At 52.5% G+C, this 26410-nt stretch overlaps 1 long non-coding RNA gene and 1 other non-coding gene across 2 annotated transcripts; both read right to left on the bottom strand.

Moving 5' to 3' along the window:
* Window positions 1-5192: 5192 nt before the first annotated feature.
* Window positions 5193-5274, bottom strand: TRNAS-CGA (transfer RNA serine (anticodon CGA)). Its single transcript has one exon. It is a non-coding gene; the product is annotated as a tRNA-Ser (tRNA).
* Window positions 5275-11848: 6574 nt separating this feature from the next.
* Window positions 11849-17539, bottom strand: LOC142068370 (uncharacterized). Its single transcript, XR_012664476.1, has 3 exons — window positions 17485-17539; window positions 14805-14835; window positions 11849-12120 (listed from the first exon to the last, which is right to left on the bottom strand). It is a non-coding gene; the product is annotated as an uncharacterized LOC142068370 (long non-coding RNA).
* Window positions 17540-26410: the final 8871 nt, after the last annotated feature.

Here is a 26410-nt window from a genome sequence, read left to right as displayed (position 1 = left end):
CGGGACTATTCCCCCGCTTACAGGAAGAAGGAGGAGCCTGAAAGTAGGAACCACAAAACCCAGCGTGCGAGGCATCTCCACACCGACGCTAACCAGAGGGAAAGGCCGATGGGAGGGGTGTGTCCTGAGCCCCCCCTGCCTCTCTGGATCTCAGGTTACGAGGTCTGGCTTGGAGAGAGGTACCTCCCCCGGCTCCCGCCAGCCCAGCTTTCCCCCACCCCCTGCCCTGCCCTGCCCCGGCCGTACCTGGTTCCAGCCCGGCCCTGCCGCGGGGTGGGACCAATACTGCTGCCAAGGCCGTCCCGAGGGGGGTGCGGGCCCGGGGCAACCCCCCCTCCGCCCCAGACCCCGCCCCGCTCCACCCCTTCCCCCAAGACCCTGCCTCCTTCCGCCCCTGAAGCAGCAAGATTAATCCCATACGTTGCATTGATTGTGACTTATTTGCCTGATTTGAAACAAGACCAAAAGGACCTGAGTCTCCTCGCTGTCGATAGCCCCCCGCTCGGCCAACCAGCCCTGAGACTCTGAGGGGCGGGCGGCTGAGAGGTCTCACCAGAGGTCCCACAGGACGGCCAGGTCACCATCAGAGCGGATCGCTCTCAGATCCAGACCCACCTCTTTATGAGCACCTCCCGCGATGAGAGCAACCCCCCCTTGCCCACCCTCCTCCTTGGGAGAGAGAGGGAAAGAGGGAAAAAAGAAGCAAGAGAAGAGGAGAAAGGAGGGAGGAAAGAGGAAAAGGGAAACCAAAAAGGATAAACCCCAAGGTCCCCAGTGATTCCAAGCGTCAAAGCGCTCGGTAGGAAATCACATTCTGCCCCCTTAAGCCAGTGTTTTCTGTGCCGAGAATTCTGCCTGCAGCAGGTGCATCAGACCCAACAGGTTCCAAACCTCTCGCAGCCTCCGACCTTGTCCAAGGGACGTTCGTTTTCTGGCACAACCAGGGGTAGGAAAGGAGAAAACTCCACAGAGGCTCCTCCTCATGCTACGACGTGAATCCTAATTCTCTCCCCGTCCTCGAGGGGAGACCGGGAGAAGGAGACGTGCGGCAGCAAAGCCGGGGGGGTCTCAGCGACTGCCCTGGCCCTGCACCTCGGCCCTGCCCCGCTGATGTCGGGGTCTCTCTGTGAGGTCACCCCCTCCCCACCACCTTTGCCCAATGGGCTGAGGTCCTGCAAAAGGCCTTTGTGATCTCACTGCCCCCCCACCCCTCCCCTCCCAGCTGATGTCCTGCCCCTGCCCAGCCTCTTGGAGCTTGGAGTTGTTGCCCCCGGATCTCCGCACTCAATGACTGGTGAGTCGGGGGATGGAGCCGGCTATACACTAAAGCACCAGTTTTTCATAAATTAGTCGACTTAAGGCCAGAAGGGACCATTGGAGCATCTAATATGATGCCCTGCATCTCCCAGCCCTCCCGTGTGTCACAAGAGCTGCTTTTGCACTAAAGCACCTTCCCGAAAGGCATCTAGTCTTCACTGGAAGACATCAAGAGATGGAGAATCCATCACTTCTCTTGCCACTTTGTTCCAGTGATGAGTCGCCCTCCCTCTTACAAATCTCTGCCTTGTTCTAAGGAGAATTTTTCTGATTTCTGCTTCCAGCCATTGGTTCTTGTTCTGCCTTTCTTTGCAAGACTAAAGAGCCCTTTAAATACTTGGTGTTTTCTCTCAGCGAAGGCACTGCAGGCTGCCATCAGCTCACCTCTCCATCTTTTTAAACACTAAACAGACTGAGTTTTTCAATCCCTCCTTATAAGTCTTCTCCATCCCTCAAATATGGCTCTTTTCTGCACCCTCTCCAGTTTTTTTTAACGTTATTTTTGAAATGTGGACACCAGAACGGGATGCAGTATTCCAGTGTCAGTCTCCCCACTGCTGAATCACCTCCCTTTCCATCCTCTCTTTATCTATCCATAGATGGCGTCACGGACTCACAGGACTTGTGCTCTCTCTCAGCCTCGTACAGTCCTTGGGAGGAACCCCCTTCAGTGTGACAGCCCTTTTCGGAGATCCACTCTCTCGAGGGTTAAGCCGTAGGCCCTTCCGCCTCCTGCAACCCCTCTACTCTGAGCCTTGAGAATGCCTGTCTGCCGTGGGCCCCCTCAAGGAGTCCCCTCACTCTGGACCCCTGGGGCCTCTACTTCCAGAGAGAAGAAAGCAACCCCGATCTCGAGACTGCCGTGACTCTCAGCCAGCGTAAAAGAGAGGGGTTTATTGAGCGTCTGAACACAGCACAGGAAACTCTCAGGGCCTCAAGGCTAATCTCCCTCTGCACAGTCCATCTAGGTCTCTCCTGCACCCGTCTGGGCTCTGGCTGTTTTCTCTCCCCAGTCCAGAAGCCCTCTCCTTCCAGCTAAGCGTCCGATATCACCTTCCCACAAGCCTGTGTCCTTTGTCTTCTGTCCCAGGTGGGTCTCCTCTATCTCAGCCTCTCCTCTCCTCCCTCTTTTCTTTCCCCCTGGCTGGAAGCAGTCACCGGGTCTTCTCTCCTCAGCCCATTGTCCTACTACTGGCCCAACCTGGCTGTGACTTCCAAGCTGGGCCTCCCGCTCACCAGTCGCTGGGGTATCCATTCTCCAGGCCTTTGCCTGAGGGCCCAACTGACAGGAGAGATCACCGCTGGTCCTCTGTAACAACAAACTACCTCTCCCACCAGTGCCACCTCGTTAAACAAACAGCACCCAGGGAAACTGAGGCATGCAAACCATTGAAAAACCAAGAAAATCCCCCCGTCATCACTGATGGCTTTGGCCCTGTTCCCCACAGCATCGCACCAGGAGCGGATGTTGAGCGGCTTGCCCGGTATGACACCTAAATCCTTGACAGAGTCACGGCTTCCCGGAGTACAGTTCCCCCTCGGTGGCCTGCCTGCTCTGTCCTGCTGCCCCCTCCCACTGCGCCAAGAGGGGACCTGGTGACTGGAGCTGCTGTGGTTGTGTGAGCGCCGGGCTGAGAGACCAAAGGGCACCTCCGTTCTGGAACAGAGGGGTCTGGCCGGTAGGCGCAGTCGCCCCCGGTTTGGGGCACAGAAGGGGCTGTGGCTGGCAGCAGCTTGAAGCCCGTCCCCCAGCTGCGCTAGGCACTGTTTGAATGAGTGCAACGTCCGTGTTACATACGGGCTCCTGGGGCTCGGTCGGAAGCACTGAACTGCCTCAGAGTTCTCTGTTTGCAAGGTCGGTGCCAGGAGATTAGAGAGACAAGGCGGGGAGGGGATCTCTTTCATTCTCCAACTTCTGCTGGGGAGAGACAAGCCTTCGAGCTCCGCAGGGCTCGTCCTCAGGCCCTGGTCTCTCTCCCCAACAGAACCGGGTCCAATAAACCATATGACCTCCCCGGCCTGGTCTCTCGGTGTTTACTGCTCCCACGGGCGTGGCTGGGAAGGGCCACAGGGCTCAGCAGGCTCAGGGAGAAACCTCAGCCCCACTGAAGACAGGAAGGGAGCAAACCTCACAATCCGGGTGGTCACTGCAGGTCTGTGCAACTGCCCCCCGCTCACTCAGTGGCAGTCTGTGGGGGAGGTCTAGGGTGGCCAGGTGTCCCGATTTTAGAGGGACAGTCCCGATTTTTGGGTCTTTTTCTTATATAGACTCCGATTACCTCCCACCCCCGTCCCGATTTTTCACACTTGCTGTCTGGTCACCCGAGGGAGGTTTGGCAGCCCCCTCCCCAGCCACAGTCCGTGCCTGCCCAGCAGTCTGTGTGTGTCTCAGCAGCCCCCTGCTCATTCCCACGTGGAGCCCAGATCGGGGTGGGCTGGGCCTTTGGTTTATTTGATCCCTGAAGGGTTTTCTGGGCACTAACTGGCACCCCAAGTTTCTCCTACTTTGAGGAAATCCCTGTGAAAACTCACCTTTTCCGGGTGTCTGTTTCACACCCTCTGCCAGAGACGTTCCCCACTCTTTCTCCAGTTCAGCTGGCAGCAGGTCTCGTGCGAGGTGCGGGGGAGAGCTGAGATTTCAGGCTGCCGTCTTATGGCGGGATTGCTGCGATTAACTGGCTGAATGTGCTAATTCTGAGGACGAAACGGGGAAAGGGGCAGAGATCGAGAGTCAGGGAGTGAAATGGAGAAAATACAGGAAGCATTTCGAGCAAGGGCGAAGTGCAATGACCTGAATCCAGAATATTCTCTGCACCCCTTGTCTAACTCTGGGCCTGATTCTCTTCCGCATTGACAGCCCTTTCCCTGTCTCCGGCCGTGTCTGGAGGGCTTTATGCCCCTGTGCAGCCCCTTCACACTGCCAGGAAGGGAGAGGTGTTATGGAATCTTAGCCCAAAGAGGAACCAGGCCCTGTGTCACCTTCATCCTGGGTTTCAGATGACCCTGAGAAGTTGGGGGGCCACCGGCGCCTAGAGCATGGCCCTGCCACAGAGGCCCCGCCCCCGGTCATCCTCTTCCCCCGAGGCCCCACCCACCCACTGTTCACTCCTCTGGCCCCCGAGGTCCCCCTACCTGCCCCTCGCTCCTCTCCGCCTCTTCCCCCAGGACTCCCCTCACCCCCTGCTTGCTCCTCTCCGCCCCTTTCCCCGAAGTGGGGCTACCGGGGGCCATGGGGCCAGGCACCCGTCCCTTTTCTCTGTCTTCGGTGAGCGGGGGGCAGGGGGGTTCTTGGGGAAGGAGGTGGAGCAGGACAGGAAGAGGCACGAGAAGACGGGGCCGCGGGGGAAAAGGCCAAGGGGGGGTGGGGTGCAGGTTTTGGGGGAAGAGGCGGAGGGGGGATGGGAAGAGGCAGAGCAAGAGCAGGGCATCGGGCTAAGAGGCAGAGGGGAGCGGGGTGCAGGTGGGGCCCCCACTTCTCTGGAGCTTCGCTTCCAGCGCTCGAAAGTTGACCACGGGCCCACGGGCCTCCGGCGGGGAGACCCGCCCCACATCCCCAGCGTTTCTCCCCCGCATGGACGGCCTTTTGGGGGAGGCTCAGCCTCCCGTGGCCTTTTATACGGGCTGCCCATGCTCAGCTCCTTCCACACGCTGGAGAGGAGCAGCACCCAGGGGTGGGGCTGAGCCGGGGGGCGCTGGGTGAGGGGCAGAGGCCTCGGAAGCTGAGACCGCAGGGACACAGCGTGAGGCACCATCCCAGGCATCCCCATGAAAGGAGCAGAACAGGGTTTACCTGGGGTGGGGAGTGTATGGAGAGCGTCTCAGGGTCGGTGGAGATGTATTGCCCTGGTGAGCAAGTGTGGCTAAAACACAGGCCTCGCTGTGAGCAGGATTTGAACCTGCGCAGGGAAACCCGATTGGATTTCGAGTCCAACCCCTTAACCGCTCGGCCCTCACAGCTGTGAGTGACGTGGCCCCCAGCGGCAGTCTCTACTGGAGCGGCTGGAAGCCGAAGGGAGGGAGCTCTCCACCCTCAACGAGCAGCCGTAGCCATGTTGGCAGGAGAAGCTCTCCCAGCACCATAGCACTGTCCACACCGGCGCTTAGGTCCATGTAACTTGTGTCACTCGGGGGGTGGCTTATTCACACCCCGAGCCACATACGTTCTACCGACACAAGGGGGAGTGTAGACGCAGCCTTAGCAGAGACGCGATTGAGATCCACTTCCTGGACACTACTGTGCTAATAAACGATGGTCACATAAACACCACCCTATACAGGAAACCTACTGACCGCTATTCCTACCTACATGCCTCCAGCTTTCACCCTGACCACACCACACGATCCATCGTCTACAGCCAAGCTCTGCGATACAACCGCATTTGCTCCAACCCCTCAGACAGAGACAAACACCTACAAGATCTCTATCAAGCATTCTTACAACTACAATACCCACCTGCGGAAGTGAAGAAACAGATTGACAGAGCCAGAAGAGTACCAAAAAGTCACCTACTCCAGGACAGGCCTAACAAAGAAAATAACAGAACGCCACTAGCCGTCACCTTCAGCCCCCAACTAAAACCCCTCCAACATTATTCAGGATCTACAACCTATCCTAAAGGATGACCCAACACTCTCACAAATCTTGGGAGACAGGCCAGTCCTTGCCTACAGACAGCCCCCCAACCTGAAGCAAATACTCACCAACAACCACACACCACACAACAGAACCACTAACCCAGAAACCTATCCTTGCAACAAAGCCCGTTGCCAACTGTGCCCACATATCTATTCAGGGGACACCATCACAGGGCCTAATCACATCAGCCACACTATCAGAGGCTCGTTCACCTGCACATCCACCAAAGTGATATATGCCATCATGTGCCAGCAATGCCCCTCTGCCATGTACATTGGTCAAACTGGACAGCCTCTACGTAAAAGAATAAATGGACACAAATCAGATGTCAAGAATTATAACATTCATAAACCAGTCAGAGAACACTTCAATCTCTCTGGTCACGCGATTACAGACATGAAAGTTGCGATATTAAAACAAAAAAACTTCAAATCCAGACTCCAGCGAGAGACTGTTGAACTGGAATTCATTTGCAAATTGGATACAATTAACTTAGGCTTGAATAGAGACTGGGAGTGGCTGAGTCATTCTGCAAGGTAACCTATTTCCCCTTGCATAATGACAGGTTTCAGAGTAACAGCCGTGTTAGTCTGTATTCGCAAAAAGAAAAGGAGTACTTGTGGCACAAATAAATTGGTTAGTCTCTAAGGTGCCACAAGTACTCCTTTTCTATTTCCCCTTGTTTTTTCCTACCCTCCCCCCCCCGCCGCCCCCCGGCGCAGACTTTCTTGTTAAACCCTGGATTTGTGCTGGAAATGGCCCACCTTGATTATCATACACATTGTAAGGAGAGTGATCACTTTAGATAAGCTATTACCAGCAGGAGAGTGGGGTGGGGGGAGAGAAAACCTTTTGTAGTGGAAAACACCCATTTTTTCATGCTTTGTGTGTATGAAAAGATCTTGTGTATTTTCCACAGTATGCATCCGATGAAATGAGCTGTAGCTCACGAAAGCTTATGCTCAAATAAATTGGTTAGTCTCTAAGGTGCCACAAGTCCTCCTTTTCTTTTTACTGATAAAGTTTGCGGATGATACCAAGATGGGAGGGGTTGCAAGTGCTCTGGAGGATAGGATTAAAATTCAAAATGATCTGCACAAACTGGAGAAATGGTCTGAAGTTAACAGGCTGAAATTCAATAAGGACAAATGCAAAGTACTCCCCTTAGGACAGAACAGTCAGCTGCACACATACAGAGCAGGACGTGACAGCCTAGGAAGGAGTACTGCAGAAGGGGATCTGGGGGTCATAGTGGACCACAAGCTAAACATGAGTCAACAGTGTAACACTTGCAAAAAAAGCAAACCTCATTCTGGGCAGGATTAGCAGGAGTGTTGTAAGCAAGATACAAGACGTAATTCTTCTGCTCTACTCCATGCTGATGTGGCCTCAGCTAAAGTATTGTGTCTAAGTCGGGGCGCCACATTTCGGGAAGGATGTGGACAAATTGGAGAAGGTCCAGAGGAGAGTAACAAAAATGATTAAAGGTCTAGAACAGGGGTTCTCAACCTTTTTCTTTCTGAGGCCACCCACAACATGCCATTAAAATCTCCAGGGCCTAGTGTGGGAGGGGGAGGCTCTGGGCCGGGAAAAGGGGGGAAAACAAGTTTGCATAGGTATAGTTTGACTTCTGTTTTGGGTGGGCAGGGGCCAGTGAGGCTCAAGCCAGCTCCGATGTCGGGGTCTGGGGAGGGTATGCTACATCCACCCCTGACTCATCTCAGCAGGCCACCCGCCTGTCTGGACTTGGGGGGGGGCCTACAACCAAAAATTATAACTCAAAGGTGGGGGGGCTCAGCTCAAAAAGTTTGAGGTGAAGGGAAAAGGATAGCTAGGGGCTGTGTGCAGGGGGGTAGCTCAGGGTTCAGTGAGGGGGGTAGCTAGGGGCTGTGTGTGGGCAGAGGGTAGCTCAGAGTGCAGGGAGGAGGAAGCTAGGGGCTGTGTGCTCTCAGGGCTCCCCTGCGCTCCCTGTACCCTGAGGGCTCTGCCAGCCACAAAGCAGCCGGGTCCCCCCGCCCAGGCAGCTCTTACCAGCTGCATGAGCAAAGGGGAGCAGCTTCAACCCCCTGCAGCAGCAGGAGACGAGGCAACGCTGCGGCTGCCTGCTCCATGGCACCAGTCAGAGCAGCAGCTGTCCCACGCTGCCGGACTCTGGCTTCCCACCTCTGACCTAGCCAGGGGGTGGAGAGAGGAGGTGGTGGAGGGGGGGTGTGGAGCTACCCCAGGACTGCCCTGCTCTTGCACTGTAGTTGGGGGGGGTGTAACACCCCTGTGTTCCCCCAACTCTGCTCATGGGCTCAGGGCTTCTGTCCCTTGGGGAGCACCGGGGCTCGGGGCTCCAGAATTCAGCCCTGCTGCTCCCGGCTTCAGCCCTGCGGGAGGTGCTGGGGTTCGGGCTTTGGATTTTAGCCACGGGGCCCTGCGGCCCCCCTGAAAGGGTTCATGGACCCCCAGTGGGCCACGAACCCCCTGTTGAGAACCGCTGGTCTAGAAAACATGATCTACGAGAAAAGGTTGAAAGAACTGGGTTTGTTTAGTCTGGAGAAGAGAAGGATGAGAGGGGACATGAGAACAGTTTTCAAGTACATAAAAGGTTGTTAGAAGGAGGAGGGAGAAAAATTGTTCTTGTGAATCTCTGAGGACAGGACAAGAAGCAATGGGCTGAAATTGCAGCGAGGGAGGTTTAGGTCGGACGTTAGGAAAAACTTCCTGCCAGCATAGTTAAGCACTGGAACAAATTACCTAGGGAGGTTGTGGAATCTCTGTCATTGTAGGTTCTTAGCAGGATCGACAGTCACTGCTCAGGGATGGTCTAGATGAGGGGTAGTCAATTATTTTTTGTCAAGGTCCAAATTCTTCATCAATGTACAGTCAGGGGCCAGACTGCAGAGAAAATCATTTTAAAAAATAATAATAACGATAATATGTAAATAAAAAGTTTGTGGGGTCCGTTCAAAAGCGTCTGGCAACCCGGATTTGGCCCGTGGTTCGCCTGTTGACAGCCCCTGGTCTAGATAATACAGGAGAATTACGGAGACCTCGGGAATGGAGGTTGTTCGTAACTTTGCCCAAGCCGTTATGGGCTGCTCCTCAGGGCGGAGTGCTCGGAACGGGGGCTCACACTCTGCAGCGGCTGCCCGGCAAGTTTCTGATTCTCGCCCCCTGACTGCAAGGGTGATGCGTGAGGCACCCGGGGGCGCTTTGGCACCAGTGGGTGCGCAGTGCAGGCCGGGGCCCTTTCAAACGCAGCCGCTCCTCCAGAGCGCGGCAGGCGGGCAGGAGTTCGGGCTCCAGCAGCTGACGCTCTCGGCCAGGTTCCAGCAGCAGCTCAGGGAGCTTCTTTCCTGGACTGAGACTAAGGTTGCAGGCTTGTCCCCCTCCCAGCCAGAGGCGGGAAACAGCCCCTGTGGCTCGTGCCGACCCCAGCACTCCTTCTCGGGAGCTCACAGCTGTGCCTGTGAACCTCAGCGTCTTCACCTGTACGTGGCTGGCCTTCCGCGTGGCAAGTAGTGGGTGGGGGTGGGGACAGGCAGCCCCGATGAGCCTAACTGGACGATGCCATGCCGGCACAGCTCAGTATTTGTTGGGTTTTTTGTTTTTCGTCTCCGCTGCTGCCTGACTGCGTACTTCTGGGGCCACGTGGTGTCTGGCTGACGGGTCCGTCTGTAACTCTGGTGTTCGTATTTTTGAGGTTCTACTGTACTTAGTCCTGCCTTGAGTGCAGGGGATGGGACTAGGACGGTCCTTCCAGTGCTGTGATTCCATGGACAGGACTAATGTGAGTTTTTTAATCTGACTTCCTGCATTACACCAACAATATGATTTTATCCAGCCATATGGCAGCAGGGCTCACCATTCTCCCCGACGCCTCCCCGAACCCCCATTTATCGCCCCCAGCCCCCACTGCCTTCCCTGGTTCCACCTCTATCCCCCCCCTTGCCCCAGACCCCTGCTGCCTCCCTCTCCAAACCCGGGGCTTGCTGAGAAAAGCGAAACAAAGAAACATGCAAGTATCACTTTTCACAGCACACTGACTAGCTACCTGGGAGTCTGTGAAAAGTGATACTTGTATGTTTGTTAATATCACTTTTCACAAACTCCCAGCTAGCTACTGAGTGTGCTGCGAAAAGCAATATTCAACACACAAATATAATTTTTCATATTATTTGTGAGTCTGTAAAAACCCTACATAAATAAATTACAAGGATTTGGACACGTGTCTGTGCATATTTATTTGTTTTTCCTACAGTTACGTATTTTAGGGAAAAGTGTCAGTGCGGCCACCAGCAAGAATTGGTGGGTCACAGTATGAGGCCACCAAAAAATGTGTTTGGAGAACCCCTGGTTTAAATGTACTAATAGGCAAAATCCAAACCAGCCACGTCTGGTATCACCCAAAAGATCTTATTTTTCTTTGGTTCCATGTATACATTTGCTCAGATTTTACTTCTCCATTAAAAATGTAACCAATTCCCAGCTGCCTGGCAAGTGAGAGCTGGCTGAGTTTCCATGGTTCTCCCCGCACCCTTATGGGTGTGCTGCCAAGGGAGCAACACACAGGCCGGCAATGAATCTCAAGTGCCTCTAACTTGCCTAGCTCTTCTCAGCCATTTCTCTTGCTGTGAGCTGCCCTCCTTTTGAGCCCCACCAACTTCCTCACATGCAGGAACAGCAGCAGATTGCCATCTTGGAGCAACAGCTGAGGAAGGCGACTTTTCTGTCAGCACTAGAGTGGTCTATTGTATTGTGCTCTTCTTAAATAAGCAGGATACTGTGATCGTCCAGTGAGCGTGTCTCAGCTTTGTTACGTCGAGTGCTTTAAAAGGGGTGATGCGCTGCACTGTGTGGGCTGAGAAAGATCTCATGTGCTCCCCATCATCAATTCTGAGATTTGCACTGATTGGCATTAAGGCTTTTGGGGTGATGGTTCTATGACTCAAACTCAGTGGCTTTGTTTGGTCTACCAGAGTCTGCGGTTGGTGATCTTCGGGGATGGTACAAGCCTTACCTAAGACATTTAAGCGAGTTAGAATGTGGATGGAAGACGATAGAATGAATGATGTGCGAGTTCCTCCCAGTAACAGGGATAGCCGTCTGCCTCTGAACATAGCTCAATTCTTATTGTGCTTAACACGCTGGAATATGAATGGCTGCTATGGGTGGCTGATAATCTATGAACATCATGTAGTAATTCCTGGTTTTTTAAATTATTGTTTTAGCTGGACGCATGTATAATGTTTGATCAAATACTGTTCAGGGAGAAAGGTATAAAACCATCCAAGTATTTGCTATGTGTAGAGTGGTCATGTTCTGTGGGATACCTTCTGGAAGAACAGTAGTGTGGTTAAGTAATTCGTGTCACATTCTGTGCTGCACCCCTGCACGGAAAAAAGGATTTTCTGCCGCTTACACTATTTGCGGCTTCATTGGGTGAAAATAAAGAAGCAACAGTGGCCAGGTCTAACAAAAATCTTGAAATAGTTCACTGTAAAATTAAAAACCAACTGTGGCTTGTCTTAAGTAATGGTAAGGTGACGTTTAGAAGGAAGCCTCCAGGTGCATCCTCACCTGTTCGTTGATCCAGCACAACTTCCTATACATTAGACTCTTACGACAGTCAGTAACGCTCTCTCTACCTCCACAATAGAGCTATTTAGAAAACGGGAGTTTGTATTCAGTTTGTATGAATGCTGTAATCTGGAAGGCCCAGATCCACAAAGGTATTTTGGTTCTTGACTTCCATTGGATTTCAGTGGAATTTAGGAGCCTAAATTTTACCTTGGTGGATCTGGGCCTAAGTAATTGCAGTTTGACAAACATGAAAGATTAGTAATTTGTGCAAAATAAGAAGTAATTAACAAATGAGGACCATCAGAATCCTTGTCTGAGGACTCCTAAAGCTTCAAAATACTTTAATGTTCTTATGAAATAATTCACATCCACTATCATTTCTTTGCCTGTAGTAAATATATTGTCCTTTTTAGTTGGCACACTGTTCTGATCGTTGTCTGTACAGTAATCTTTTGAGTAATTCAGTTCAGTTAGATGTTATCAGTCACCTGGAGTTTCTTCCTCAGAAGCTGTTATGGCTTTCAAGGCTCTTCTCTTCCTTAATCTTTCTGCATTTGTGATTGTCATAGGATGCAATGGGAAAAATCCAGAAAGACCTGAAAGAAAGATTATTGATATTTATAGCTGGAGTTGCAATATGACTGTTCTAAACTCACAGATTCAAAGGCTAAAAGGGAGTGCTGTGATTATCTCGTCTGACATCCTATATAACACATGTTATAGAACTTCCCCAAAATAATTCTTAGCATATATATTTCAGAAAAACATGCAATCTCAAGTTAAATTGTCAGTGATGGAGAATTCACGACAACCCTCGGTCAACTGTTCCAATAGTTAATGAGACTTTTAAGAAGTGAGAGTAATTGTCTGTCTCACTAACCCTCTAGTGGCTTAAAGTGCCTTTTACTGCTGTCTCGGCCAGCTCAGCGTCTCCATAAATGAGACCCGTTCCCATTTCCTCAAAAAGAACAGGAGTACTTGTGACACCTTAGAGACTAACAAATTATAGCTCATCTAAATTAGCCTCTTACAGTTTGTATGGCAACTCCCACCTTTTCATGATTCTCTGTATGTGTATATATCTTCTTACTGTATGTTCCATTCTATTCATCTGATGAAGTGAGCTGTAGCCCACAAAAGCTTATGCTTAATTGAATTTGTTAGTCTCTAAGGTGCCGCAAGTCCTCCCGTTCTTTTTCCGGATACAGACTAACAAGGCTGCTACTCTGAAACATCCCATTTCCAGTGGCCAAAAGAAGGGTGATTGCATATATACATATTCTCAAGGATTCATGCAAAGAAATGAAGAAAGAGTCTTTGGTACTCCAAGTATGCAGAGGATCACCAAGGAAAACCTATTGTCTTTTAAGAGAAATAAGCAAAAATCTTGGGAGACAGGCCAGTCCTTGCCTACAGACAGCCCCGCAACCTGAAGCAAATACTCACCAACAACCACATACCACACAACAGAACCACTAACCCAGGAACTTATCCTTGCAACAAAGCCCGTTCCCAATTGTGCCCACATATCTATTCAGGGGACACCATCACAGGGCCTAATAACATCAGCCACACTATCAGAGGCTCGTTCACCTGCACATCCACCAATGTGATATATGCCATCATGTGCCAGCAATGCCCCTCTGCCATTTACATTGGACAAACTGGACAGTCTCTACGTAAAAGAATAAATGGACACAAATCAGATGTCAAGAATTATAACATTCATAAACCAGTCGGAGAACACTTCAATCTCTCTGGTCACGCAATCACAGACATGAAGGTCGCTATCTTAAAACAAACAAACTTCAAATCCAGACTCCAGCGAGAAACTGCTGAATTGGAATTCATTTGCAAATTGGATACTATTAATTTAGGCTTAAATAGAGACTGGGAGTGGCTAAGTCATTATGCAAGGTAGCCTATTTCCCCTTGTTTTTTCCTCCCCCCCCCCCCCCCCCGAGATGTTCTGGTTTAACTTGGATTTAAACTTGGAGAGTGGTCAGTTTGGATGAGCTATTACCAGCAGGAGAGTGAGTTTGTGTGTGTATGGGGGTGGGGAGGGTGTGAGAAAACCTGGATTTGTGCTGGAAATGGCCCACCTTGATTATCATGCACATTGTAGGGAGAGTGGTCACTTTGGATGAGCTATTACCAGCAGGATAGTGAGTTTGTGTGTGTGGTTTTTGGGAGGAGGGTGAGGGGGTGAGAGAACCTGGATTTGTGCAGGAAATGGCCCAACTTGATTATCATGCACATTGTGTAAAGAGTTGTCACTTTGGATGGGCTATCACCAGCAGGAGAGTGAATTTGTGTGGGGGGGTGGAGGGTGAGAAAACCTGGATTTGTGCTGGAAATGGCCCAACCTGATGATCACTTTAGATAAGCTATTACCAGCAGGACAGTGGGGTGGGAGGAGGTATTGTTTCATATTCTCTGTGTGTATATAAAGTCTGCTGCAGTTTCCACGGTATGCATCCGATGAAGTGAGCTGTAGCTCACGAAAGCTCATGCTCAAATAAATTGGTTAGTCTCTAAGGTGCCACAAGTACTCCTTTTCTTTTTGCGAATACAGACTAACACGGCTGTTACTCTGAAGCAAATAGCTGAGATTGGAAAACACACTGAGTTACCTAGAAGTTTTTCAACCGGTTTTGTGACATGTGCTCCACAACAATCCAGTGTTTGATTCTCTCGATGTTCAAGCCAACAAGCTTTTCATTGTGGCTATTTGGGAGTGGGTCATAGCAGCCCACTTGCTCCAAATACTTGCTGCCCCGTGCTCGCTTGTTATATGCGGCCACTATACAGAAGAAGGGTCTGTTGGCACAACCACCAAGAGCCAATCGGATAGCTACGTGTCCTCCATGATCATTTTTCATAAGGAGATGAGCTGAAGGGAAGATCAACAGGTGTCACAATAGATTTGATTATAAACAGATGCGTATAGACGTCGAGCCAAAAAATTCCAAAGGCCTTAGAGAAAAGCTTGGTTTCATTTAAAAATCAAGAAAACTGCTGTAACCTTCCCTTACGCAGCAACAATAGATTATTCTTCATGATGCAATCGAAGTCTGTACCTTGCCAGGAGATTGAGGTCTTACAGCAATTTATTTACAATAAAGATGACAGATTTGCTCTACCAACCCTTAAGAGAGTTCAGCGGTGAAGGCTGCACATTCTCCACTAACTGTGATTGATTTAGAGGGATGCAGAAACTGGGGTCTGTCAGTACAACATGGTGTGCACGCACCCCTTAACAAGCCCTGTCTGCACTTACCAAGGTGCACCATGATGACCCTTGAAAGCACCTGAAAGAGGAAAAAGACCATGAAGGAATCCCTGCCACTCCCAAACACAGAACAAGGGGCTAGCCCACTGCAGCTGTGCCGCTGTAAATGCTATAGGGTAGACATAGCCTGAGTTGACAGAGACGAGAACCTGAAAGTTATACACCGGACCCTCGCTAGAACACGTGTCTATATAACACAAATTCTGATAGAACGTGGTTGCGGATCCCAAATTTAGTAATGGTCATTAACTTTCATTGTAACGCGGTCCCCACTCTAACGCAGTACCCGCTAGAATGCGGGATTTGGCATGGATCCCAAATCCCACATTCTAGTGAGGGTCCAGTGTAGTTTGAAAATCCTGAGGGAAACATGGGAGTTTAGTTGCAAGCCCTGCCCTGGCGCCTGTAGACTCTGTCTCTCATGACCCATGTGCCATGGCGATCCTGGGAATGGAAGTTTCAAAGCACCTGCCCCCACTCCCACTTTTATGCTTTGGGGTTCAGGTAACTTTCAACCTCTTAGGAGCACAGGCAAAATGAAAAGATTTTTTTTTCCCCTGGTAGCCCTGCTAGGCATCAGCCTCACTGCTGCACCCTGCCTGCTTTTCTGTTTCAATAGCTTTGTTGCTAGGGCAATGCCAACAAGTGCCACATGAGTACATAAAATCACTTGTCATTTTAAGGTAAGAATTAGTTTCCCCATTATATTGGTGTTCTGAGGATTTGGTATTATTTTATATATGTACGTTAAGGCTGTCAATCACAGTTATCTCACACGATTAACTCAAAAAAATCAATCGCGATTAATCACACTTATAACAATAGAATACCAATTGCAATTTATTATATATTTTTTGATACATTTTCAATACTGATTTCAATTACAACACAGAACACAAAGTGCAGAGTGCTCACTTTATATTATTATTTTTTTATTACAAATATATGCTCTGTAAAAATGATAAAACAAAAAAAAATAGTATTTTTCAATTCACCTCATACAAGTACTGAAGTGCAAACTCTTTATTGTGAAAGTGTAACAAATGCAGTTGGGTTTTTTCTGATTGCATCACTGCACTCAAAAACAAAACAGTTTAAAACTTTAGCGCCTACAAGTCCACTCAGTCCTACTTCTTATTCTGCCAATCGCTAAGACAAAAGTTTGTTTACAACTGACAGGAGATACTGTTGCCTGCTTCTTATTTACAATGTCACCTGAAAGTGAGAACAGGCGTTCCCATGGCACTTTTGTAGCCGGCGTTGCAAGATATGCCAGATATGCTAAACATTCGTATGCCCCTTCATGCTTCGGCCACCATTCCAGAGGACATATTTCCATGCTGATGATGCTCGTTAAAAAAATAATACATCAATTAAATTTGTGACTGTACTCCTTGGGGGGAGAATTGTAGGTCTCCTGCTCTATTTTACCTGCATTCTGCATGTTTCATGTTACTGCAGTCTTGGAAGATGACCCAGCACATATTCGTTTTAAGAACGCTTTCACAGCAGATTTGACAAAACGCAAAGAAGGTACCAATGTGAGATTTCTAAAAACAGCAAAGCGCTCGGCCCAAGGTTTAAGAATCTTTACAATTTTTTTGTTTTTTACAGAACAAATATTTGAAATCAAAAATAAATATAAATTGAGGACTGTACACTTCGTATTGTGTTGTAATTAAAATTAATATATTTGAAAATGTAAGCATGCCAAATATTTAAAGTAAATGGTATTCTATTGTTGTACAACCGCACAGTTAATCGTGATTTTTTTTAATCGCTTGACAGCCCCAATATATGTGTGTATGTGTGTCTATATGTACACACACTATGAAAATTACTTGATTGGGTTGCAGTAATTGTTATTCTTGGACATTAACTAGTTCAGGGACTCCTCAAATCTTGCTGCTAATTGTCTGCGGTTTAAAAAATAGCCGAGAACTCCCGGTTCACAGGACGTGTGTGCGGGTCTCTGTGTGTGTGGGGGGGGGTCTCTGGGTCTGTGTGGGGTGTGTGTGTGTGGGGGTCTCTGTCTCAGGGTCTCTGTGTGGGGGGGGTCTCTGGGTCTGTGTGTGTGTGGGGGGTCTCTGGGTCTGTGTGTGTGGGGGGGTCTCTGGGTCTGTGTGTGTGTGGGGGGGTGTCTCTGTCTCTGGGTCTCTGTGTGTGGGGGGGTCTCTGGGTCTGTGTGGGGTGTGTGTGTGGGGGGGTCTCTGTCTCAGGGTCTCTGTGTGGGGGGGGTCTCTGGGTCTGTGTGGGGTGTGTGTGTGGGGGGTGTCTCTCTCTCAGGGTCTCTGTGTGTGTGGGGGGGTGTCTCTGTCTCTGGGTCTCTGTGTGTGTGGGGGTCTCTGGGTCTGTGTGGGGGGTGTGTGGGGGGGTCTCTCTCTCAAGGTCTCTGTGTGGGGGGGTCTCTGGGTCTGTGTGGGGGGTGTGTGTGGGGGGGTCTCTCTCTCAGGGTCTCTGTGTGTGGGGGGTCTCGGTCTCTGGGTCTGTGTGTCAGGGGTGTGGGGGGTCCTCTCTGTGGCTCTCTGGGTGTGTGGGGGGGGGGTTGGGAATTCAAAGCCGCTGGTTTTATGCTGCGGCCCCCCCCCCCCCGTGGCTGGCCCCGCTCCCGCCGCCGGCTCAGGGCGGCCTCGACCCCGGCCCCCTCTCGCGGCCGGCGCGTGACTACCTGGCGGAGGGGCGGCGCTGCCGGGCCCGGCCGGGCTCCTCCCCCCGCTCCCGCGCTCCCTGCCTGACCCCCCGGACCCGGGACGGCCGCTGGGGGGCGGGGAGCCCGTTACTTCTTATTCCGGTCCAGATGCCTTGGTCGAGGCATCGTCAAGGTCCAGACTTCAGAGAAAACAATAAAAACTAGTAACAATCCTGATCGTAATAAAACAATCAAAAGATTTCAGGATCTGCTGGAAAGCAGCTGGTGGCCCAGCTTTGGCCCGCGGTCTGCCTGTTGGCTGCCCCTGTAATAACCCCCCTGCTTTTACAGTGCTGGTTGAGAGTCACTCCGGGGTAAGGAAGTGGGGGTACATGGCTCCCTGGGGGCCTACAAGTCGCCCTTGGGTGTCCAACTCAGGTGGACTTGCTGACGTGAAGCAGGGGTGCTGAAGGCTCTGAGACTCAGAGTCAGGAGGCGGTGAAGCCAGGTGACTTTCCTCACTGGAAAAAGTGTGACCTTAAGGGGTTTCCACACTAAAGAGCTCCTCCCAGGGACTGTTCAAGAGCACCAGACCTATGGCAGGGAAACAGCCTGGAGAATGGGATTTTCAAAAGGGCTGAAGCAGGTTAGGCAAGTCCATAGGAGTTAGGTGCTTTGGAGGTTCCCACCAGACACCTAAATACCATTGAAAGTGTGGCCCAAGGTGCTTAAAAACTAGGGCCCTGAGGCTCAGCTGGTGTCAGTCAGGGAGGCTGAGAATCCGTGATAACGTCTCCTGTTAACCAAGAGCATCAGCCCCTGCGCTCAGATAGCCAGGGAGAGAGCAGGAGACAGCACTGGGCGCACAGATTCATGATTATGAATTATCTGCTCTCCTGAAATCTTCCCCTTTGGGCTCTGCTCTGAGCAGCCAGGGAAGCTGGGACCCCAAGGGCTCTCCCAGGATCTGGGCCCCTCTGGGCTGGGCAGTCACAGTGCTCTGAATGAAGCTCTGATCCACGAGTAATACGGGCACACAGGAACTGATAATAACCCAACCTGCTGGGCCAAATCCCTCCCCCTGGCCTGCTCAAATACAATGAGAGAAACCCCCAGCAGCGCCCCTTACCCAGGAATCCCGTCACAGCCCCCTGGAGATTGTTCTCTCGAGGGAAATCCCGGATTCTCTTTTCCAGCTCAGGGGACTTGGGCACCGGATGCGGAGACATGGCCTTCTCATCCCTGCAGAGACACGAGCGTGTTTATTCCTCCCCCTCCTTTGCTCTAAGTTCCTGCCCCCCAGAGCCAGATGGGGAGTGGGTGGGAGCTGGGCCACAGGCAGGGCTAACGGGGCCGTGACCTCTGCTGCCCAGGGAATTTACCCCCTGCACGATCTGCCGGGGAGCCGGCCTGGAGACTGGGGGCCTCTCTCCATCCAGAGAGAAAACCCAGCCCAGGCAGGGCCAGCTCCCCTCACACCTGGCCCAGCCCCACATTCCCCACAAGGGCCTGGAGGGGCTTCTCCCAGGGATTAGCGAGGGGCCCATTCTCCAGGCCCAGCTTCTCCTCAGCTTCTCCTCTCAGCCTCCAAGGGGCCTGGTCACTCCCCGTGGGGTGGGGGTTCTGGGACCGGGACACTGCCCCACGAGGGCCTGGGCTGGGACACTCAGCTCTTTCCCCACAGGCCCTTGGGCCCCCTCACACGGGACAGGCTTTGGGCCATGACAGAGCTGGGGCCAGGTCCCAGCTGGGCCCTCGGGGTGACAGGCCCCCAGCCCCATTAATGATCCCCCAAGCCAGCCTGGTCCCAGGGAGGGTTGTCCAGCCCAGAGCTGTGGGGCACTCCCCTTCCCAGGGTGGGTCACACAGACACAGCGGCAGCAGCCCCAGGGCTATGGGGATGGAGGGGGGCTGGATCCAGAGGGTGAGACCGTCCCACGGTCGGGATGCTGGGTCTGCTGCCTGGGCTCTGAGTCTCTTCCCAGCACAACGAGGCGTGGGGGCAGACGGAGCCCGGGTGTATCTGCTCACAGCACTTCTGACACCCCAGAGGGGAAGGAGAGACAGAGCAGAGAGTCAGTGGCCATGGCCCAGCCGGCCCCCTGCCCCAGACGGGTCACTCTGCTCCCCCAGCCCGGCCCCACAGGCTGCTCCCCCAGTGGGGTGGAGACTCTGAAGGGCTGTGCTAGAGGGAGCAGAGCCCCGTTCACACCAGATGTTCCGCAGGGACGGGACGGCCGGGTCCTCTGTGCTGAGCCCAGGGCTGGAACAGCCTTTCACCAGCCTCCCCGCACCTCCCCGACAGCCCAAACTCCTGTCTCTCTGCAGCCCTGGGCCCCTGGCCCTGAAGACGCCCCGGGCCGTGCTCCCTGCACTGAGTTACCCTGTCAGCCCGAGTGACTCAGGGGCCGTCCCCTCCCTGCACTGGGCTCTGGGTGCATCCGACACTGTCTCACCTGCAGCAATTCCAGCACCGGCTGCTGACGCTTCCCCTCCAGCTCCGTGATCAGGGCGCTGAGCCGGGAAATCTCCTCACCCAGGTGGGTGGCATTTTCCTCCCTCCTCCTCCCAATCTCCTCGCCCAGCTCTCCCAGCCGGGCCAGGAGGAGGCGCTCCTGTTCAGCCAGAAACTGGTGCAGCCCCTCGCACTTGGACACCACCAGCGGCCGCTCCACTTCCGTCTGCCTCTGGGGTGCACAGAGAGACGCAGGGGCAGGGCAGGGACACGGGGAGAGCGGGTCTCTTGGGAAATGGTACAAAGCCTTGTCCGGGCTCCCCAGAGCGTTTCATTCAATCTCTTTGCCAGAGTAACTGTGGCTACACGAGAGCTTTTGCTAGTATAAAAATGTGACCCAAAATCACCAGCCCCCAGCCCGTCCCCACCACTGTCCCAGCACCAGAGTGAAGTGCAGACCAGGTCGTGGCAAATGGTGCTTCCCAAACTGCCCAATGGCATCACTGGGACGTCTGACACTCGAACCCTGGGATCAGCAAAAGTCTCCCCCTGCTCTGCCCCGACCCCTGCCACATCTGCGCCTGTTCAGTGTTTTACTGGCCTCTCCCTCTGCCCCCCCTCCCAGCGCTAGAGAGACAGAGCCAGAGGCTGCTCCCAGCTACCCTGGTGTAAACCCATTGACCCCAGTGGGAACTAACACCAGGGTCCCAGAGGAGTCTGACCTCACCCCACTGACTTCGGTGGGCTCACTCCTGATGTACACCAGGTACCTGAGAGCAGAGTCTGCCCTGCACTGGATAAAATGGCCCTGACCTGTCTCCCTGTAGCGACCCTGGAAACCCTTTAACCTTCTGAATGACCCAGACCCCAAGCAGCGCAGAGACCCCCTGCTGCTGTTGCTGACACCCCTGTGCAAAGCGGCCGGGCAGGGCAGGGCACCTACCAGGAGCCTCTCCCTCTCCTTGTCCCAGTCGGATTTCAGGCCCAGGAGCTCTTCTGTCTCCTCCCACAGATGCTGCAGGCGGGTCGGGATTTGCTCCTGCAAACAGACAATGGCTCTGGGGGCTGGTTTGGGGTCACTGGTTTGGGCCCAGCGATAACATCATCACTGAGCAGAGTGAGGCTGTGGGAGCAGGTCCCCCTTCTCCAACCCTCTGAAAAAGTGACCTCAGCTCCAAGGTAGCTCCCCGGCAGAGCTGCTGGGCCTGGCCCGCTCCGGCCCAGCACCATCATCTCCAGGCTGTTTCCCTGCCATAGGTCTGGTGCTCTTGAACAGTCCCTGGGAGGAGCTCTTTAGTGTGGCAACCCCCTTAAGGTCACACTTTTTCCAATGAGGAAAGTCACTTGGCTTCACCGCCTCCTGACTCTGAATCTCAGAGCCTTCAACACCCCTGCTTCACATCAGCAAGTCCGCCTGAGTTGGACACCCAAGGGAGACTTGCAGGCTCCCAGGGAGCCATGTACCCCACTTCCTTACCCTGGAGTGACTCTCAACCTGCACTGTAAAAGCAGGGGGGGATATTACAGGGGCAGTCAACAGGCAGACTGTGGGCCAAGTCTGGACCACCAGCTGCTTTCCAGCAGATCCTGAAATCTTTTTATTATTTTATTATGATCAAGATTGTTATTATTTTGTATTATTTTCTCTGAAGTCTGGACCTTGACTATGCCTTGACCAAGAAATTTGGACCTTTATAAAAAATAATTGACTCTCCCTGTTTTTTGACATGTCTGGAACACAACGCAGACAGTGCTTAGTGAACACAGAGAACGGAAAGGTCCATCTGGGTCAGTCCCAGAGCCCTCTGTCCCCTCTGTCGTCCGAGCCCACAAGCTCCTCTCCTGCCTCCAGCTGCCCACACTTAGAACCCCAGCCTAGTCCTTTGTCCTCCAGCTGGGCACACTTGGCTGGCTTCCCATGGAGGGTGGGCCGTCCATGGTCATTTATTGTTTGGTGCCAAATGTCCAGGCAATTGGAATGGCCATTGTCTTCTGGGACACTCCATGGGCCTGGGGCCCCAGGCAGCCAGCTGTCCCTCATGCCTGTATCTCTGGGTCTCTACAAGTAACACCTTTCCGCCCTCCTCTCACCTACTTAACCATGGGTAAGGCTAAGATTTTGTCAGGGATATTTTTAGTAAAAGTCAGGGCAGGTCACGGGCAATAAAGAAAAATTCACAGAAGCCCGTGACCTGTCCACGGGGAGTTCAGCTGCGGGGTCCCCACACCGCTCACAGTGGCTGGGCAGCTGTGGGGGCTCGCTTGGAGCGACGAGCTGAAGTCACAGAGGTCTCTGGAAGTCACGGATTCCGTGACTTCTGCAACCTCTGTGAAAAACTCATAGCCTTAACCATGTGTAACCCATGCCTGCTTGGTGTGCCGCTCTGTCCCCCTTCAGCAGCACCTAGACCAACTAAAGATGTGTGAACCTCCTACAGTCTTGGAGAGGAGAACAGGTCTTTTAGCTCACGCAGTAGAGGCTCGTCCATTAAGCTCCACAGATCCCCCTCTTTGATCCCAGCTGACGACAACGGGGGTCTGTGGGTGTTAAACATGCACCACATAGGGGACACTGAGGCACACACAATATTCATCCAAACTATTATGAAAAATTCCCACTGCACAACAATCCCGTTATTAGGCAGCTCCCTGGCTCTAACCCAGGGCTGGTCAGACACACGGGGGGGCTCTGTAGCTGCAGAGAAGCTGCCCCTGTAACTCCAACCATGCAGATAACTGTTCCCTACCCTGTGCTCCTGGGCAGCCTCCTCCATGGGAACCACCGTCTGAGTGCGGTGCGCCCAGGATCGGTCACACACCAAGCAAAGGGGGGTTTGATCCTCCTCGCAGGAGAGTTTCAGAGCCTCCTGGTGCCTGTCACCCACTCTCTGCCCCTCGGGCTCTGGCCCCGCCTGCAGCCTCAGGCGTTTCACTCGCTCCGCCAGGTTCCCCAGCTGCCCGTGGGGATGCAGGTCTCTCTGCAGGGCGGTTTCTCTGCACTGGAGGCAGGAGAAGTTTGGCTCTGGCTCCCCCCAGCACTGGCTGAGGCAGGCCCGGCAGAAGTTCTGCCCACACTCAATGGTCACCGGGTCTGTGAAATACTCCAGGCAGATGGAGCAAGTCACTTTGTCCTGGAAGCTCTCGGCCAGGTCCCCGGCAGCCATGGTCCAGCCACACTTTCCTGAGCAGAGGAAGTAGCCAGCAGCCCTTGAAATCTTTTTTTTTGAGTCGATTGCACAACCAGGAGCCAATCACCCTCACCGGCGGGAAATTTAAACAAAACCAAAACCAAAGCAGAAGCTGTGCCCCCAGAAAAGCCCCCAAACAAGCAACGAGCTACTTAAAGAAATGAAGAGTTGATTTAATTACATACACAAAGAAGCCAAGGCTGCTCCCCTGTTTCTACGTCCCAGGATCACATTAGCAATGGGAGTCGGTGTTCAGCTCTTTGTCCTCTGTGACACATAAATCCTTCTCCTAGTCACTGCTTTCCAGGCTACCGTTCCCGAGGCTCTAGGTGCGGCCACCCGTCTCCATTCCCAGCTTTAGGGCCTTGCTTTTGGCTGCATTTGTTTTACTAATCCCAGTTTACCAAACTATCCAGGCTGCTCCATACAACGGCCCCATCATTAGCATTATTTACCACTCCTCCAAGCTGTGTTAGCCACAGTGATTTTATACTTACTTCCAGATCGTTAATTAAAAAGTTGAGACGTGAGGGGGCTACAGCCAATCCCTGTGGGGCCTCATTAACAGCTCCCCCATTCAGTGATGATGCCCCATTGACAGGTACAAGGTCAGACTTGGGGTCACAGAGCAGGGGGATTATTTTACAACTGTTTTATAATGCACCTCATTTATTTATTCACAGGCTCCACCTACAGTGTCTGTCACTGTTGTATCTGGGCCCTTCTGGGACAAGTCTAGTCTCATTTACACTGGATCCACTCCAAAGTGAATCCAGGCCATCCCTCCCAGCCTGCCCACGAATGCTGTCTGTGGAGATCTATCCCAGGAAACAGCCTCACTCAGCCATGCTAGGGCTGGTGCCCTGATTTCTTGGCTTCTGTGGAAACACTCCCAATGGCCTTTCCCCTCCCCCTTCCCGCACATGCTGCCCCAGGCAGGGCAGATCCCATCTGTCTAGGGTTTGCCCCGCTTCACCTGCCACCTTTCCACTCAGGGGACTCAGGGCACTTCAGTCATTCAACAAATGCCCTGGCTTTATTAGCACTGTGTCCAGGCCCTACTCAGGTATCAGGCCCCATTGTGCCAGGTGCTGCATACATACAGAACAAACAGACAGTCTCTGTCCCAAAGAGCTGCAATCTCCCTGCTTCCCTTCTCCCTGCAGGAAACCCTCTTTGCTACATCTTGGACCCGCTCCCACTGCTCTCTGGGTGATTGGCACTTTCACTAGATCAGAGCCTTAGAACATTTTCTATGTGTTTCTGAGCCTCTGAACCATTTAATAAAATCACATCTCTGGGTGAGTTATGGTTTTCCTCCTCCCCCAGCAAATGGGAGCGTCCTGAATGCAGCCAAACAGCTGTTTTGTGGTGGGCAGAAGGCCCTGGAAGGGTGGGGGAGGAGTTGGTCATCAGGAGATGCTCTGTGGGGAGGGCAGAGCTTGGCTGCCGGTGGCTGCTAAGCACCCACTAATTTTTCGCCATGGCTGCTCCAGCCCCGGGGCACCCATGCAGTCAGCGCCGATGATGCCCTCCCCCAAATCAAAAGTCCTTGAGATTTTGGGTGCATCTCTCCATGTTGTAAATGTTACCAGCTCCTGTGTGTGCGTGTCTCTCTGGGTGGGGGGGTCTGTGTGTGTTGATGCTTAAGTTGATTGTGAGGTCACGGATGCCAACAGCAAAGACTGTTCGGCCTCAGCATTCTTGCCCTGCCTTCAGTCTGCCAACTGCCTTGGTTGACAACGGCTGGTGACCCAAGGAGCTGCTGAGAGACGCGGACTATCCCTCTGTCAACAACTTCTTGCATCAGCTTTTTCCACAGGTTTTCGACAAAAGATGAGTTTTTACAGAAGGTAATTCCCACATTCTTTTCCTGCTCCTTCGATTGCACATGACAGGTTGGTGCCTCCTTCCCCACGGGCAGGGGTGGCCGACCTGGGGCTCCGGGGCCGCATGCGGCTCGTCAGAGGTTAATACGCGGCTCCTTGCACAGGCCCGGACTCCGAGGCTGGAGCTACAGATGCCAACTTTCCAATACACTGTGGGGTGCTCACTGCTCAACCCCCTGCTCTGCCCCAGGTCCTGCCACCTCTCCACCCCTTCCCCCTAGTCCCCTGCCCCTTCCCCCAAGCCTGCCATGCCCTCGCTCCTGCCCCTTCCCCACCAGAGCCTCCTGCGCACTGCAGAACAGCCGATTGCGGCAGGCGGGAGGAGTGGGGAGGGAGGGGGAGGCGCTGACGGGCGAGGCTGCCACTGGGCGGGAGGTGCTGGAGGGGGTGGTGGATGGGGGCTGGTGGCGTGTTACTGGGGCTCTTTGGCAATGTCATTGGTCAATTCTGGCTCTTCTCAGGTTCAGCTTGGCCCCCCCGGTGCAGGGACGGGTGGGGGCCAGCGTTGCAACAGTCAGGTCTCAGCGTTCCATTTTGATTTGAATGTGGGCATCTCTCCCTTCTCCGTCTGCTTCAGCCTGTCCCGGTCTTTGGAGGCAGATTTCGATGCTTTTATCTTTCAGCAGACTAGCATGGGTGAATTTCCATGGCTATAACCTAAAGGGAAGATAAAAAACTGGTGTAGAATTTAGACTGATAGCTCCATCAATAGTATTTCCCTTGGAGTTCCCCTAATGCACTCCTTGCCTTCCAGTAGTGAATAGAAACCGTCTGTCTCATGTCATGATTGTCTAATGTATGTGTATTGTATTCCCCCATTGGGCTACATAAAATAGACGTGTTAAATCCCCCCTGCAATTCCTTTCCAGAAAAGGGGTTTAAATAAACCGCAGCCTCAATTTGTCATGGGTCTCGCTGTGATTTCTTTGTCATTGTTTGGGTGGCCTATTGTTCTCATTGGACGTTATAAATCGTATGGGAAATTCTTCAGTTAAAGTTTACTGGTTATTTTCCCCCTGCTAATACAGTCCAGATTTTGGAATAGTTGAGAATAAGTCAACATATTTGCAGCTGCTAATCCATCCTTCCAGACCCTCAAGCCTTCTAGATGAGAATCTTTGTTCCTTTTCCTGGCTTCTCTGGGAACAGAGGTGTCTTGGTTTTTGGCTTGGCCCTGTCTGTTCCCAGAGTCCCAACATTCTGTGCGCAAAGGAGTGGGGTTAATAATGAAGCATTTTTGCAACTAGGCCCCGGCAATGAGCAAAGAAAACAGAAATTGACCTTGGCTGTTTCCATGCCTGTCCATTGGCAAAGGAGGCGTGAGCTCCATGGGGTGAGAGTCAGACTAGGAACTGGAGCCAGTGACTGGGCTAGGACGGGATTACAGATCTGGTGCGTGGAGGTTTCTTGTTATAGAGCAAAAGGGGAGAAGC

Source organism: Caretta caretta, chromosome 11 (assembly GCF_965140235.1).
Source record: "Caretta caretta isolate rCarCar2 chromosome 11, rCarCar1.hap1, whole genome shotgun sequence".
NCBI classification, from domain to species: Eukaryota; Metazoa; Chordata; order Testudines; family Cheloniidae; genus Caretta; species Caretta caretta.
Note: the sequence above shows the minus strand (reverse complement) of the source record. Positions and strands in the feature narration are given on the sequence as shown.